General features: G+C 48.2%; 1 protein-coding gene across 5 annotated transcripts in view; it reads right to left on the bottom strand.

Moving 5' to 3' along the window:
- The window catches only part of Hers (Histone gene-specific Epigenetic Repressor in late S phase), a 146,853-nt gene extending 133,579 nt beyond the window's left edge, over positions 1–13,274 (bottom strand). For 2 of the 5 annotated variants that reach the window (XM_070124542.1, XM_070124546.1), the window contains exon 1: positions 13,177–13,274. The gene's annotated coding sequence lies outside the window, so the exon portion shown is untranslated. The remainder of the gene's footprint in view (positions 1–13,176) is intronic. The other 3 variants (XM_070124541.1, XM_070124543.1, XM_070124544.1) reach the window with 2 other exon arrangements.
- Between the last annotated feature and the right edge of the window lie 4,226 nt (positions 13,275–17,500).

Here is a 17,500-nt window from a genome sequence, read left to right as displayed (position 1 = left end):
GACAAAAATAATGTTATTATTGAGACAAACACCTGGGATATTTACAAGGTAGACAATATGGTAGGAAGGCAGATGACCAAACTGGTAAGCAGGAAGTCAAATAGACAAGCAGGAAGGTAAATAGACAAGCAGGCAAATAGACAATATGGTAGGAAGGCAGATGGCCAAACTGGCAAGCAGGAAGGCAAGCAGACAAGCAAGCAGGTAGAAAGACAAGTTATCAAGCAAAAATGGACACAAGGAAGCAGGTACGAGGGAGGTAAGTTGGTACAAGAGCTGGAATGCAAGTAAGCAGGCGAAACATCAAGTATATTGGAACCCTAACACAGAAACGCAAATTCTCTGCTACAGCCAATTTTCTCTTTCTTTGTCTCTCTCTCTCTCTCTCTCTCTCTCTCTCTCTCTCTCTCTCTCTCTCTCTCTCTCTCTCTCTCTCTCTCTCTCTCTCTCTCTCCTGTGCGTGAATTCGGGTCATGCACGTTCACTTTTGCAACGGCAAGATCCGAGGACGCCTAAACGGAAAGCCAAGCTTGACATTCACCCCCCCTTCCCCTATCCCCCGCAATCAACTCCCCCAAAGTTCACTTAATTGCTTGGGAAACTTTGCTTATGAATACCTGTTTCCCGCTACACCTTCAGGATGGGGGAATCGGACGCAGAGGAAAGGAGGAAGGAGGGGGGAGGAGGGAAGGAGGAAGAGATGGGGGGGGGGGGGCATATCCTTAAGATATTAAACAATGTGTGAGAGAAGGCAAGGAAGAAGGCTGAGATTGAGAGAGTGAGAGAGTGAGTGAGAGTGAGGGAGAGAGAGAGAGAGAGAGAGAGAGAGAGAGAGAGAGAGAGAGAGAGAGAGAGAGAGAATAGAAAGGGAGGACAAAAGAAAAGAGAACAAAAAGAGAAGAAATGAAAAGAGAAAAGCGAGAAAAGACAGCCAGGAGAAGAAAGAGAATGGGAGAGAGAACAATGCAAACGGCAAATCGGCTCTAATTAGAAGTCTGCGGTAACCTAAGTTCCGTCTGACGCAATCTGTGACGCAGTGTGACGTCATGTACCTGCTCGACCTCAGACTCTCGGCATTACATTGTCCTTCAAGATAAAAAAATATATAGATAATATGCAAATGGCGGCTCAAAAATCCTTGCTACGATATCGGGAGGTGACTACTCATGCAAGGCGAGGCACTGCTCAGCTGGTATAAAATCAATGTCAGCTGAGGACCCTTCGCTGGGTAAAAAGAAGAAAAAAAGCAAACAAAATCCATCAGAATAAAAACGTAAAGAGCATCTACCCAACATAAAACAAAAGCACAGAAACAAATAAACACACACACACATACATGGTTTTTACATCACTGGATAACACCTTTCTTTTCTTTTTTAGCAACAGTTCGTGTCAACTTGTCTCGCAAAGCACCACGAGTGCTAGCGCCGGTCTTCAAGGCAGTGCTTCCGTCCTTCATCTGCTCTCACGTAAACGCACATCGATACAGGCAACGACAGGCATCACGCGCGAAAGAACAAGTGCGTCAACGGCCAAGTAAACGAGTGTTTGGGCACGACTAATGAGGGCGACATTCTCTCTCTGTCTCTCCCTCGCGCTCTCTCTATTTCTTCTCCCTCTCTCTCTCTCTGCCTGCGTCTGTCTGTCTGTCGGTCGGTCAGTCTCTCTCCCTCTTTCTTTCTTTCATTCTTTCTTTCTTTCTCTCTCTCTCTACTTCTCTCTTTCTCTCTCTCTCTACTTCTCTCTCCCTCTCTCTCTCCTTCCTCCCTCTCCCTCTCCCTCTCCTTCCTCCTGCTCCCTCTCCTTTCTCCCTCTCCCTCTCCTTCCCTCCTGACCTCTCCCTCTCACACGTCGCGCGAAGACGGAGAGAGGCAGCTCGGAATTCACGTCCCCGAGTGAGTGAGTCCTTGAGAACGTCCCGCAACCGAGCTGCAACTCAGGGGAAGAAGGGACGTCAGGGAAGAATGGAAGGAAGGGGCGGAAAAGGAGGAAAGGAAAGAAGGTGAAGAAGGGGAGGAAAGGGAGGGAGGAGGAGAAGGGGAAGAAAGGGAGGACGGTGAAGAAAGGAAGGAAGCGGAGGAGAGGGGAGAAAGGGGCGAAAAGGGAGGAAAGGGAGGAGGAGAAGGGTAGGAAAGGGAGGACGGTGAAGAAAGGAAGGAAGGAGAAGAAGGGAAGGGGAGGGAAGAAGGGGAGGAAAGGGGCGAAAAGGGAGGAAAGCGAGGACGGTGAGGAAAGGAAGGAAGGAGAAGAAGGAAGGAGAGGGAAGAAGGGAGGAAAGGGGCGAAAAGGGAGGAAAGCGAGGACGGTGAGGAAAGGAAGGAAGGGGAGGAGGGGAGAAAGGGGCGAAAAGGGAAGAGGGTGAAGAAGGGAAGGAAGAAGTGGAGGACAGGGAGGGAGGAGGAGAAAGGTAGGAAAGGGAGGACGGTGAAGAAAGGAAGGAAGGAGAAGAAGGGAAGGAGAGGAAGAAGAGAGGGGAGGAAAGGGGCGAAAAGGGAGGAAAGGGAGGAGGGTGAAGAAGGGAAGGAAGAAGGGTAGGAAAGGGAGGAGGGTGAAGAAGGAAGCAGAAGAAGGGGAGGAAAGGGAGGGAGGAGGAGAAAGGTAGGAAAGGGAGGACGGTGAAGAAAGGAAGGAAGGAGAAGAAGGGGAGGAAAGGGAGTAAAGGGAAGAGGGAGACGAGAAGGGAGGATCAAACCAAACCAACAGGGGCGGACGCTGGAGTAGAGGCTAGAGTGCTGGGACTGAGTCTTTGATTGACGGAGGGTGAGAAGGAGAGAATGAAAGCAAAAGGGGAAAGAAGAAAATATGGGGAGATGCGACGAAAGCGAATATAAGGAATACATGATAAGAAATGTATGACACGTGATATATATGTTAAGAAGAAGAAATGTATGACACGTGACATATATGGTAAGAAGAAGAAATGTATGACACGTGACATATATGGTAAGAAGAAGAAATGTATGACACGTGACATATATGGTAAGAAGAAGAAATGTATGACACGTGACATATATGGTAAGAAGAAGAAATGTATGACACGTGACATATATGGTAAGAAGAAGAAATGTATGACACGTGATATATATGGTAAGAAGAAGAAATGTATGACACGTGACATATATGGTAAGAAGAAGAAATGTATGACACGTGATATATATGGTAAGAAGAAATGTATGACACGTGACATATATGGTAAGAAGAAGAAATGTATGACACGTACACATTAAGATTGAACATGGAGTAAAAAAAAAAAAAGTAAAAAAATGGGGAAAAGAAAACATAAAAGAAACCAGAAGGGAAGAAAAAGATCTGGGAAGTGAAAGGGAAGAGAAAATAAGCCGAGAGACCTGCCAGTGTCCCCAGCGTCCCAGCATCACCCGGGCATCTTTCGCAATCAGCAGTCACCGAGACAAACAGCCGTCGTAAGAGCCGTCCCGCCCCTTATTAAGACAGGTAAACCTCCTCAGAACAGGTCCTCGTCTCCGGAAGCCCCCCCCCCCCTTCTCCTCCTCCTCCTCCTCTCCCTCTCCTCCTCCTCCTCCTCCTCCTCTCCTCCTCCTCCTCCTCCTCTCCTCCTCCTCCTCTCCTCCCTCCTCCTCCTCCTCCTCCTCTCCTCCTCCCTCCTCCTCTCCTCCTCCTCCTCCTCTCCTCCTCCTCCTCCTCCTCCGCCTCCTCTCCTCCCTCCCTCCTCCTCTCCTCCTCCTCCTCCTCCTCTCCTCCTCCTCCTCCTCTCCCTCTCCCTCTCCCTCTCCCTCTCCCTCTCCCTCTCCTCTCCTCTCCTCTCCTCTCCTCTCCTCTCCTCCTCCTCCTCCTCGTTCGTCCCTCACCCTCCTCGTTCGTCCCTCACCCTCCCCGCGCGTCCCCTCCTTCAGATTCCCTTCGTCCCTCTTTCCCTATTCATTGCCCTTCTTTATGCCTCCCTTCTTCCCCTATCCTTCTCTTTCTCTTATATTTCCCCACCTTTCCCCTACCCTCCCTCGCTCTTCCTTCTCCCCCACTCCTCCTCCCCTTGTCAGTCCCTGCCCGCCCTTTCTTTCCCTCTACCCCCTCCCCTTCCCAGCCCTCCGACTGCCTCCTCCCCCATAACCTCCCTTGCCACCCCCTCCCCCCCCCTCCCGCCTCCTCGCCCATATCGCAACCCTATCTATCATTAGTTACAAATCGACCTCCTCCTCCTAATTAGCCGTGACACTAACGGGCACGACACGACCTGCTGTTGGCTCGCCGTTCCCTCCTGCCGGCTCCCTCCCCCCTCCGAAGGAACTTTTCTGCCTCCGTCTCTGCCTTTTCCCTCCTCCCTCCTCTCTCCCTCCCCCTCTTCCCCTTCCCCACTCCTTCCACTCTCCTCCGACCCCTCCCTTATTCTCCACTCGGAGGTCTCTGGAAATAACAGGTGCAAAAAGGAGAGGGAGAAAGAGGGAGGAGAATAAGAGGGGCCTGGAAACGGGGAGGGGAAACTAATATTAGGATTAAGACGACGTGAAAGGATGTGGCGGAGGACAGGAAAGGAAATGAAGGATTAAGAGAAGGAGGAGAAGACGAGGAGGCGAAGAAGGGGAAGATGAGAGCGACGACGAAAGAGGAAAGGGGAGGGAAATAACCCATAAAAAAAGAGAATGAAAGAAAAATTGGAATTTCTCTGATCGCACAAACATCTTCCCCTCAAAGACCGCACCAACCGCGCGGGCTTAAAAATAAATGATTAAATAAATATATGATCTAAATAAACATCATAAATAAACAAGCGCACGTTTTAAAAGCCCGGACCCAAACCCGCGGGCCCACGGGCGCAAACACGCCCTGGGAGGAGGAGGGCGAGCGGCCGCCATGTTTACGGCAACCCGAAGGTGCAACAGTCACTTTTACTTACCGTGACTTGGCGTTTATTCCGGCGGGGCGTGCCTGTCGCTTATCATTATCTTGCCGCCTCCTAACAGCGGGATTCAATATCCTGATAAGCTTGTCCAGATTTTCTGGCAGTCTGTCTGCCTGGATTTAATCGCCCGGAACATACACGTACACATGCATGCATGCATGTACGCATACACACTAAAACGCCCACGCTCACTTGCGTACAGTTCCGCATGTGCGTACAGACACTCCGAAACATAAGATACAGACACAGACTTCGACACAGCAACAACAACGCACGTACACACACATGAACGCCAGCACACAGACGATGCTAAGCTGAATCATGAAAATGCAAGCAAGCACGAAAAATGAAAGTGGCAACTTGTGTGACAAATACCAAATGAGGCGCAGCAGATTCATGGCGATACGCTGCAAACTCTGCAACGTTGCAAGCGGAAAAAGAGAAAAAAATCGCTGCAGAATTTAGTTTCGCGAAATTGCACACGTGTGAGCAAACGAAAGTAACAAGTGAAAATCATAAGATTGATAACGATTATTAAATAGTGATGATATGAATAATTAATACATAAAAGAAACAAACTAACGCACACGAAAAGGAGAATAAACAAACAAACAAAAATAAAAAAAATGGAAGACAAGATCCTTTGAGACAGTCAGTATCACGGTGCTATCCAATAAACTCCTCCAATACTATCTCTTGGCCTTCCTCTTCTTCATCTTCCTCTTCCTTGCTCTCACTTTCATTTTATCTCTCTCTCTCCCTTTCATCCCTCCTTCCTCTCTCTCTCTCTCCCTCTCTGTCTTTATCTTTATCTTTGTCTCTCTCTCTCTCTCTCTCTCTCTCTCTCTCTCTCTCTCTCACTTTCTCTCTCTCTTTCTCTCTCTCTCTCTCTCTCTCTCTCTGAATCTGTACCTGTATCTGTATCTGTATCTCTCTCTCCCCCTCTCTCTCTCTCTGTCTCTCCTCTCTCTCTTTCCCTAACCCCCCCTCTCTCTTCCTCTCTATCTCTCTCTCTCTCTCTCCCTCCTTTCCTCATCTATTACCGTTATTTCCCATCCAAAGATACCGATCTCCCCGCCCACACACCCTCACCCATCGTCCCGTACCCGACCCCCGTACCCGAACCGGCGTTTCGAACGACGGGCACGCAAATACAGACGGCCCCCTCCCTCCTCCCACCCACCCCCCAACCAACCCCAAGCAACCGTTCGTGACCGCCACGGACGCAATATGCTAACGGTTCAATATCAGTCACACATCAGTCGCATACCAGTCACCGCCAACCTCGCTCTCCCATCTAAATAGCGTCATCTTGGGCCTTTGTCGTGTCCCCTTCCACGTGGCATTCTCACACTTATTATATTGCTAGGGGAGAGAGTGAGAAAAATCGAACGAATATTTCGCGATATTTTCCATATACATAGAGAAAGAAAGAAAGAAAAAGAATAGTAGGTGATGGGTGATAGAAAGAAACAGGGTAAAGGGGAGGGAGAGAGGGGGAGAGAGGGAGAGGGAGAGGGAGAGGGAGAGGGAGAGGGAGAGGGAGAGAGAGAGAGAGAGAGAGAGAGAGAGAGAGAGAGAGAGAGAGACAGAGAGAGAGAGAGAGAGAGAGAGAGAGAGACAGATCGAGCGAGCGAGAGTTGGGACAACCGCCCCAAGAGCAACAACTGTCCCATTAAAGCGGGACAGCCCCGTAAAAAGCGAAAAGGCATGTGCTATGAAAGTCATACCAGACTAAGCACATAAGAAGTTCCCCATAAAGGCGAAAATTATGCACAGTGAAATAAACCAGTAAATGCGAGAACAATTAGGACTAGGCAAAAAAAGGAACAGGAAAAAGAAGGCAAATCAATTTGAATTGGAGGAGTAGAAGGGAGTAAAAGAACCATAGGAATTACAAGAAAAAAATGAAGAAAGTGAAGGAGAAGGAGAAGGAGAAAGAGAAAAAGAAGAGAATGAGGAAAAAGAGGAGAAGAAGGAGATGAAGATGGAGAAGGGGAAGTAGGAGAAGTAGAAGAAGGAGGATGATGAAGAAGTTGAAGAATATAATTAAAAGAAAAAAGTAAGAAGAAAGGCGAAGAATAAAATGAAAAAAGTAAGAAGAGAGGTGATGAAAAGAAAAAGAAAAAAAAGATAAGATAGAGACACTGTTATCTGCCAGTCTCTGCAGGCTTCCGCCAACTCACTGCACGTGCACTAATTTGCATTCTCCTAATAGCTGCTACGACACAAACCTGTGTGTGTACGACCTCCCATTGCGCCGGTATGAATATCTTAGCAGCGGAGAGAATAAGAACATGCAAATTACTTCACAAGAAGGTAATACCAATAACAAGGACTGTGTAAACATCTACATACACACACGTACACACAAACATTCGTATGAACGGCGCGCACACGCATATGCATACACAAAAACATGGTTACACAAGATTTATAAAATACATACATACAAACACATATAAAAGAATATAAACACACAGACACACACACACAAACAAACTCACACACACACACACACACACACACACACACACACACACACACACACACACAGACACACACACACAAACAAACTCACACACACACACACACACACACAAAACGTTATACGCTGGTTAAACAAAACCGGCAACCCACACACACACGCAGCAATAATAATAACGAAAGTTTTAAAATGACTACCAACAGTTAACGGCGCTTCGACCCAATAACATCCAATAACGTCTAATTTCAATAACTATCTCTAATAAAATGGGGAAAAATAACGGTTGAAGCCCGCAGCAAACCGGACAAAAATTCTAACTCTTTTAACCCGAGGGAGAGAGAGGGAGAGGGAAAGGGGGTGGGAGTGAGAGGGAGAGAGAAGGGAGAGGGAGAGGGAAAGGGGGTTGGAGTGAGAGGGAGAGGGAGAGGGAGAGGGGGAGGAAAGGGGGTGGGAGTGAGAGGGAGAGAGAAGGGAGAGGGAGAGGGAGAGTGAGAGGGAAAGGGGGTGGGAGTGAGAGGGAAAGAGGGTGGAGTGAGAGGAGAGAGAGAAGGGAGAGGGGGAGGGAAAGGGAGAAAGGGAGAGAGAGAAAGGAGAGAGGAGAGGGAGGGAGGGAGGGAGGGAGGGAGGGAGGGAGAGAGAGAGAGAGAGAGAGAGAGAGAGAGAGAGAGAGAGAGAGAGAGAGAGACAGAGAGAGAGAGAGAGAGAGAGAGAGAGAGAGAGAGAAAGAGCAAAAGGAAAAGAAAAGGAAAAAGAAAAAGAAAGAAAAGAAAGAAAAGAAAGAAAAGAAAGAAATGGAAAGAGAAAGAGACAAAGAGCATCCCAAAGAGAGCAAATAAAATTCCGACGCGGAAAATGGACGCCAGTAAATCACCCGCTAAATAAAATGGAATGAAGGATAATTCAATCAGCTCGGATCAAACGAAAAGGGGTCATGCAAGAGATATTAAAACGGAGTGAGGTCAATCAACAACACGGGGAACGGGAAGGATGGGATTGGAGCTGGAGAAAGGAGGGAGAGAGAGGGAGAGAGGGAGGGAGCGAGAGAGGATGGAGGAGGGAGAGAGGGAAAGTGGGGGGAGGGTGGAAGGGAGGGATGGGGAGGGAGGGAGGGAAGGAAGGTGGGAGGGAAGGAGGGAGCGATCGAGAGAGAGAGAGAGGAGGAGAGGAGAGGGAAGGGAAGGAAGGGGAAGGGAGAGGGAGTGAGAGAGAGAGAGAGAGAGAGAGAGAGAGAGAGAGAGAGAGAGAGAGAGAGAGAGAGAGAGAGAGAGAGAGAGCAAGCGAAACAAGAGACAGGTAGAGCGACAGACACACAGACAGAAGACAGACAAACCAGCAACTAAATGAATAAAACTCCACTCCTGCAAGACCTCTCCTCCTCACTGCCCCTCCCTTCCCTCCCCCTCCCCCCGTCTCAAGCAATCCTCACGCAGCGGCCCCGTCCCCTGAGACCCTTTGGGGGAGCGATCCAAGACACACTTCGCTTCGTTATCTCGTGGGTGATGAGGCGCGTTAAACCAATGGACGTTCCTCTCAAACTGGATTTAGAAAAAAGGAAAAAAAAGGGGGAGACGCTGCACCCAGTCAAAGCTCAAAGCCCCGACGGCCACTACCACTCTATAAGACACACACACACACACACTCACATACACATAGACACACGCACGTACACACACAGACACGAACACATACACAAACCACCCTAAAAAAACACTCACAACAAAAGTATTTTACACACCAAAAAAAAAAAAAAAAAAAAAAAAACACTCACAACAAAAGTATTTTACACAAAAAAAACACAACAAAAGCATTTTATCTTTTTCCTCCCAAAACCCCTTCACAGTTACTTGCTAGCTCGGGAGGGCATTCATCCCAGTCACACCCCCGCCTGACACTCACCGAGCCCCAATCAACAGCCAATTCAACAGTCAGCGCCCCAGATCCCAAGCGCCGGTCGAAGGACGTCCCATCTTCTGGGTCTTTTAAAACCTTCGGCGTGTTAAATGAGCTGAGGACGTCATCGGGACACTATTGTGAGGCCATTTCCGCTCCGAGGCAAGTAAGCAAGATCGCGTAAGGAGCGGGCGGTGGGAGAGAGAGAGGATAAAGAAGACAATGGCAGGAGAGCAAAACGAAGAGAAGAGAGGAAAGGGTAAAGGGAGAAAAAGAAGAGAAAGGAGGGAGGGAGGGAGAGAGGGAGGGAGAGAGGGAGGGAGAGAGGGAGGGAGAGAGAGAGAGAGAGAGAGAGAGAGAGAGAGAGAGAGAGAGAGAGAGAGAGAGAGAGAGAGAGAGAGAGAGGAGAGGGAGAGGGAGAGGGAGAGGGAGAGGGAGAGGGAGAGAGAGAGAGAGAGAGAGAGAGAGAGAGAGGGAGAGGGAGGGGAGAGGGAGAGGGAGAGGGAGAGGGAGAGGGAGAGAGAGAGGGAGAGGGAGAGGGAGAGGGAGGGAGGGAGGGAGAGAGAGAGGGAGGGAGGGAGAGAGAGAGAGGGAGAGGGAGAGAGGGAGAGAGGAGAGAGAGAGAGAGAGAGAGAGAGAGAGAGAGAGAGAGAGAGAGAGAGAGAGAGAGAGAGAGAGAGAGAGAGAGAGAGAGAGAGAGAGAGAGAGAGAGAGAGAGAGAGAATAGAAAAGAAGAGATGGAAAGAGAACAGAAGAGTAAACAAGAAAACAAAGGAAGAGAAGAGATGAAAAAAGAAAAGAACAGTAAACAAACAAACAAACAGAAAGAGAGAGAGAAGATCCGAGAACAAACAGCGTAGACAGGAGCAAAAAAACAAAAAACAAAACAACAACAAAGAAACCTGAATGTAAAGTGTCAGTAAAGACCTTAAACGCTGACGCTACTATTAACAGGCGTGATAAATCAGGACCTGGCCCCGTTGCGGCCGCCCACCGCCCACCACAATATAATTATCACAACTCGACTGCCAATTTCCCTGCTTTTGACGGGCGCCCCTCACCTGCCTCCTCGGGAACGCATACAGAGCATAGGAATCCACGTAATTGTGTGTCTGTCTGTCTGTCTGTTTGCCTTCTTGTCCGCCCGGAATATTTAACCATTTTTTGACTGATTTAAGAGGGAAGGAGGGAGAGGGGGAAAGAAGAGAGGAAGGAGGGAGGGAGGGAGGGAGGGAGGGAGGGAGGAGGGAGGAGGAGGGAGGGAGGAGAGAGAGAGAGAGAGAGAGAGAGAGAGAGAGAGAGAGAGAGAGAGAGAGAGAGAGAGAGAGAGAGAGAGAGAGAGAGAGAGAGAGAGAGAGAGAGAGAGAGGGCATGGGTGGGAGGGGGAGGGAAAGAAGAGGAGGAGAAGGGCGAGATGGGGTGGGAGGGAGCAAAAGACGAAAAAGACGAAGAGAACCGTCAGAAAACCAAACACCAACACCACCAATAACACCAACGCCATCAACACCACCAACACAAACATCAAAACCAACACCACCAACAACACCAACTCCACCACCACGACCAACATCAAAACCAACTCCACCAATTCCACCACCACCACCAACATCAAAACCAACACCACCAACAGTACACGGAAATGGAAACGGAAGGGCACGGGAGAGGAGGAGGGGGGGGGGAGAAGGGAGAAACACGATAATGCAGCGTCCAAAAGCTGGTGACGCAAGAACAACGATACGATGTTAATTAGAAACTTTTGCGCGCGTCTCAGGCTCGCTAATGACTTGGCTCCGTCGATTGTGGAAATTCACATTAAAGGAGGCGCGTTAGCGAGGCAGTTCGGGGGAATTAGATGCTATGGCGGAGGGGGGAGGGGCTATGGAAGAGGGGGAGGGGCTATGGAAGGAGGGGGGAGTGGTTATGGCGGAGGGGGAGGGCTATGGAGGAGGGGGAGGGGGAGGGGCTATGGCGGAGGGGAAAGGGTTATGGAAGAGGGGAGGGCCAGTGAAGGAGGGGGAGGGGTTATGGAAGAAGGGGAGGGGGCTATGGAGGAGGGGGGAGGGGCTATGGAGGGAGGGGGAGGGGCTATGGCTGAGGGAGGAGGGGTTATGGCGGAGGGGGAGGGACTATGAAGGAGGGGGGCGAAGGGGTGATGGGACTAAATACATGAATCCGAGGGACACACTAAAAATTAAAAAGAAAAAAATGTAGAAGACAAAAGCAAAAAAAAAAAAAAAAAAAGAAAAAGACTACAACAAGAAACAAACAAAACCCAAATAAACGACGAAAGAAAAGAAAAAAAATACAAAACAAGAAAAAATGAAAGAAAGAAAAAAGAGAGACTACAACAAGAAACAAAGCAAAACCCAAATAAACGACGAAAGAAAATAAAAAAAAACAAGAAAAAAACGAAAAAAGACAGCCTTCAACAAGAACCAAAACCCCCAAATAAACGACACGAAAGCCAAGCAGAAGACAATAAAGCCGCTATGAACCCCGAAGTGAACCCCAAGCAGCGGAATCTTCATGGAGGTTGACTTGGAGGAGAGACGAGGGGCGCCGCCGAGGGGAACGCGTGTTTGCGCTCCAATTTACATGGGAATGATTCGCTTTAAGAAGCAGTCCAATGGGCGCTGTGCTTGGCCGGGGTGTTATCATTTCTCCTTTCTTCTTCGCCTTCCTCGCCTTGTTTTGTTAATTCTCCTTCTTACTTCTTCTTTCTTTTCTTCTTCATGTTCTTTTCTTCTTCTTCTTCTTCTTCTTCTTCTTCTTCTTTTTCGTCGTCGTCGTCGTCGTCGTCGTCGTCGTCGTCTTCTTCCGTTTTTTTATGTCTTTCTTTCTTCTGGTTCTTTTACCCGTTTTTAGTGTTTCTCATTTTTTTCTTCTACTTTCGTTTCCTCTTGCTTCCTTTTCTTTTTTTCTTCTCCGGCTATTGATTTTTTTCCTTCTGAATTTTCTTTCATCTCTCTTCTCTTTTCCTCTTTCTCTTTTAAATTGTTTTCTAATTGCTTTTTAAGTTATAGCATTTCCCCTTTTTATCTAGCATTCTTTTCACCTTGATTATTTTCCTCAGCCTGCTCTTCAAACTGTTTTCACCACAAATATCATACCTTTAGGTATCACCCTCTTTTACTTTCATCATCATCATCACCATTACTACCACCATTGTCAACATATCACCACCACTATCACCATTATTACCACCATTGTCATCACCACCATTGACACCATCAACACTATCATCACCATCACCATTATTATCAAATTATCATTATTATCATTATTACCATCATAGCCGTCATCAACACCATCATCACCATCACTACGAATAATACCATCATCACTACCATCATCACCAATATCACCATCACCACCACTATCACCACCTTCATTTTCACCGCCAACGCTCGTTGCAAGAGGCACAATTCCTCACGGCGCCAATTTTCTAAATTCGCTAATCATTACTGCAATTCGTTACCGCCGGAATAATAACGATAATGACACCATCAGCAACGGACAACTGGCACGCAGCCTGTTTTTCATTTGATATCCGAATGCATCTGATAAAACGGATGGGTGAGCGGATGGGGTGGATGGACGGATCGTGAAGGCGGGTTCGTAAGTGGATAGAGAAATATTATATCCATGAACCAATTATAAAGACATACCTACTTACCTACCTACATTCATTCATACATAAATACACATACACTCACACACGCACACTCACACACGCACGCACACGCACGCACACGCACGCACACGCGCGCACACACACACACACACACACACACACACACACACACACACACACACACACACACACACACACACACACACACACACACACACACACACACACACACACACACACACACACACACACGCACGATCAACTACCAACAACGCAAGCCTGACTTACCCTCTCAATATAAGCTAGATGAACGCAAGCATGCAAGCACTTAGCCACACACACTCCACCGCAGTCAGCTGTTTGTCTTTACCTTGTGGAACCTGTAATGGAGAATGAGGAGTTAATTAGTTAAAACGTCCAATTTTTGATAAAGACATAATTACATGTTCGTTTATATAAGACTAGCAATGCCGAAGAGATATTGTTGCAAAAACCATTGTTCATTGTCATGCAGTTTCCTTTATGCATATCTTTCGCTGTCTGTCACCGTCTCTGTCACTGTCTCTTGTGTTTGTCACTGTCGTTGTTCCTGTCTTCGTAACTACCTCTTATCACCGTCACTATCTCCGTAGTTTAATATCTCTGACATTTACTGCCTCCGTCTCGTTCTCCCTCCCCCTCCCCCGGCCCCCCCCTCCGCCCCTCCCACCTGCAAGACGTGGATTATCCCGGGTACTTTACGCGTGAGGGAAGCAGTAATAGCCGGGGCGGGTCGGGGATGATGCTTTCAGCTAAAGCCTTTGGAGTTAACGAAATTAGTTTTGGCAACCGAGGCAGCATCTGCTCCGCCATGGCCGCGCACGCATCCCATTATCACCAAAGCAATTCTATAACTAGCATTACACCCGCGCGCTTCTCCTCCTCTTCCGCCAGGCGAGTCGGGAACGGACACCCGCCGCCGACACCAGTCTCCAGTGACATCAATAATCCTGTTAAAAATACGGAATCTTTAAGGTCCCGATCCGCTGGCGGCTGCTGAGCGCAACATCAAACAAAAAGCGACACGAGCGATCACGCCTCGCATGCGACGCGGCTCGGGGGGGGGGGGGGGGTATCATCCGTTTCTGTCTACGAGTCTCGTATATCCCGCCCCCACGCTCTCTTGGTCTTTATTCGCTCATTCCTTTTCTTCTCTGCTCGTTTCTCAGCCTCTCCCCTTTCTCGCGCTCTTTTAACTGTCCTTATGTCTGTCTGTCTATCTCTTTTTTCTTTCGGTCTGTTTCTCTTCTCTTTCTTTCTTTCTTTCGGCCTGTCTCTCGTTCTTTCATTCTCTCTCTCTCCCCCCCCCCCCCCTCTCTCTCTCTCTCTCTCTCTCTCTCTCTCTCTCTCTCTCTCTCTCTCTCTCTCTCTCTCTCTCTCTCTCTCTCTCTCTCTCTCTCTCTCTCTCCTGTATCCCCTTCATCCTTTTCTTTGCATTCTTCTTCCCCTACTCTACCTTTCCTCTTCTTCCCTCCCCTCAGCTAGATCTACCTTTTACCCATCCACCTGCTTTTACATTTACCCTCCTCTTTTCCCCCACAGTTCCCTATTTCCCTTCGTACCTTCCTTACGCATTTCTTAAAAAATATATATATTATCTACTTATCATAATTTTTTTTTTCTACTATGTTCGAACAGGGTGAAGGAGACGGACCGAGTGCCAGGGCGAGAAGGGCCGAGTGAGTGCCAGTGCCAGGGAGAGAGCGGCGAGGGTGACAGCGGGCAGTAAGGCAGACTTCTGGAGGCGCATGTGGGCGGCGGCGGGACTAACGGGACTCAGATGGGGGCGTAAACGTACCTAGGGAGGGGGAGAAGGGAGAGGGGGAGAAAGGAGATGGAGGGAAGGAGGGAGGGAGGGAGGAGGAGAGGGAGGGAGGGAGGGAGGGAGAGGAGAGAGACAGGGAGAGAGAGAGAGAGAGGGGGGGAGAGAGAGGGGAGGAGGTAGAGGAGAAAGGGAGGAGAAGCAGAGGAGGGAGGGAGGGAGGAGGAGGGAGGGAGGGAGGGAGGGAGGGAGGAGGGAGGAGGGAGGAGGAGGGAGAGAGAGAGGGAGAGAGAGAGTGAGAGAGAGAGAGTGCGAGAGAGAGACAGAGAGAGAGAGTGAGAGAGAAAGAGAGACAAAGAGAGAGAAACAGAGAGAAAGAGAGAAAGAGAGAAACAGAGAAAGAGAGAAAGGAAGAGAAACAAAGAGAGAAACAAAGAGAGAGAGAGAGAGAGAGAGAGAGAGAGAGAGAGAGAGAGAGAGAGAGAGAGAGAGAGAGAGAGAGAGAGAGAGAGAGAGAGAGAGAGAACAAGAGAAAGACAAACCTAATTTACAAACAACGCATACCCACTACAAACACTTACTACCGCCTACGTATGAAAAAAAAATAATGAATAATACTATACCAAGAAATTCCCACGCGTCACAACCATCACAAGAAAGGGATCCTAACGAAGAAAGCTGGCGGTCTGAGTCCTCGAGCGGCGATGAGGACATCAACTCAAACGTTCGCATGGAAAGGGGTGCGGGGGAGGGGGAAGAGGGGAAGAGTAGGCGGGAGGGGTGGAGGAAGGGGAAGGGGTGGGGGAGGAGGAGGGAGGACGGGGGAGCGGGAGGAAGGAGGGAAAGGAGGGGAGGAAGGAGGAGGACAAGGGGGAAGAAGGAGGAGGGGGAGGAAGGAGGAAGAGAGAAGGGGAGAGGGGGAGGAAGGAGGAAGGAGAAGGGGGAGGAAGGAGGAGGAGGACGGGGAGGGGGAGGAAGGATACGGCTGAGTAATAGAGTCAAGTTCTATTTGTTGAATTTGTCTTTCCGGGAAAAGTGGTCGGGGTTTGAACAAGGTGAACGGGACCGATAGGCAAACATCCCTGATTCGCGATTCTGCTTCGTTACCCGACACTTTTTCTCCCTCTTTTACTCTACATTACGTTATTTACGCCTTTCTCCAATACCAAAAAAAAAAAAAAAAAAACACGAAATTCTATTGTGCTATAAAAAAAAATAAAAATAAAAACGGCAACTCCTTAAAAGAATACAGCGGCACACAGGAAAATAGATTACATTCAGCGGGGAAACCGGATTCCACAGCGAGACATGAGAGCAGGCGAAAAGGACGATCCAATTACCGTGATTCTCGGAAAGTGTAAAGGAAGAGGAAGGAACCGAGAATAAAAGAAAAATATCCAATATCAAATAATCACAATAAAAAGAGGAAAAAAGAGAGAATCCTCCGCCAGAGCGTCTTAAACCGGAAGGGACCTCGTCTGGCACAAACAGACACAAAACGGATTCCATTTTTCGCCCTTATGTCCGCCATTGTGTGCTCATGTTGAACTCTCCAGCCAAGTGGAAGGGGACGATGCGAGGGAGGAAAAGGGCGCCCCTTGCTCGAAACCCTGCGAGCGAGGGTGTGAAAGAGGGGGAAAACGACGAGAAAGAAAAAAAGAAGAAAAGAGAAATGGAAAAAACGACGAGAAAGAAGAAAAGAGAAATGGAAAAAACGACGAGACAGAAGAAAAGAAGAGAAAATATATGGGGGAACACAGGGAGAGGACGGGGCGTAAAAGAGAGAAAAAACGACGAACGAGAAGGAAAGACAAATGGAAGAACACCGGCACACGAAAAGAGCGTAAAAGAAAGAAGAAAAAGAAAAAGGAAAGAATACAGACAGAGGCAAGGGCGTAAAACAGGAAAACAAAAAACGACAAGAGAGAAGAAAGAAGTAAAGGACGAGGACATAAAAGAGGAGAAAAAAAACGACGAGAGAGAAGAAAAAGAGAATTCGAAGAACACAGGCAGAGGCAAGGAAAACAAAAAACTACGAGAGAGAAGAAAAAGACAAACGGAAGAACACCGGCAGAGGGCGAGGACATAAAAGAAGAAAACAAAAAAACGACGAGAAGAAAGAATAAATGGAAGAACACCGGAACACGAATACAGCGTAAAAGAACGAAGACATAAAAAAAAAAGGAAAAAATACAGACAGAGCTTAGGAAGCGTAAAACAGGAAGCAGATAAAGCGACAAAAGAGAAAAGGCATAAGTGACGGGGACATAAAGGAGAAAGAACGAGCGAGAAAAGAAAAATTCGAAGAAGAGCCAGAAGGAAAAAAGGCAAAAACTGCGGAGAGAAAATGACACCGGCAGAGGGCGAGGACGCGAACCCCTGATTACCGGAACATCACCGGAGTTTTCTCGCCAGGAAATGTAGAGGGAAACGCGAGCGAGGGGAACGCGCTCGTTCCGCCTCCGACTGACACGCGCTCCGTCGCCCGATCGCCGTTCCCACCGTCCGCGATCCCCTCTCTTCCTCATCCAATTCTCTCTCGGGAAATGAATAAAGTGAAGAAGAGAGAATAACAAATAAAGTGGAGAAAAGAGAATGATAATAAAAAGAACAAATATTCGAGAAAAAACTAAGTGAGCGAGAGGACGAAGCCACGTGGACAAACAAGACAAGACAAAGTGACACTTGTGACGACAGAAGCAGACGAACGGAGACTAAAGACTGTTCTTCCAATTATGGAAGCGCAAAATCTCTCAACAAATAAGAGGAGAGAGAGAGAAAAACACGGATCTCTTTCTAATCCTTAAAAAC

This window comes from Penaeus vannamei, chromosome 8 (assembly GCF_042767895.1).
Source record: "Penaeus vannamei isolate JL-2024 chromosome 8, ASM4276789v1, whole genome shotgun sequence".
Taxonomy (NCBI): Eukaryota; Metazoa; Arthropoda; class Malacostraca; order Decapoda; family Penaeidae; genus Penaeus; species Penaeus vannamei.
Note: the sequence above shows the minus strand (reverse complement) of the source record. Positions and strands in the feature narration are given on the sequence as shown.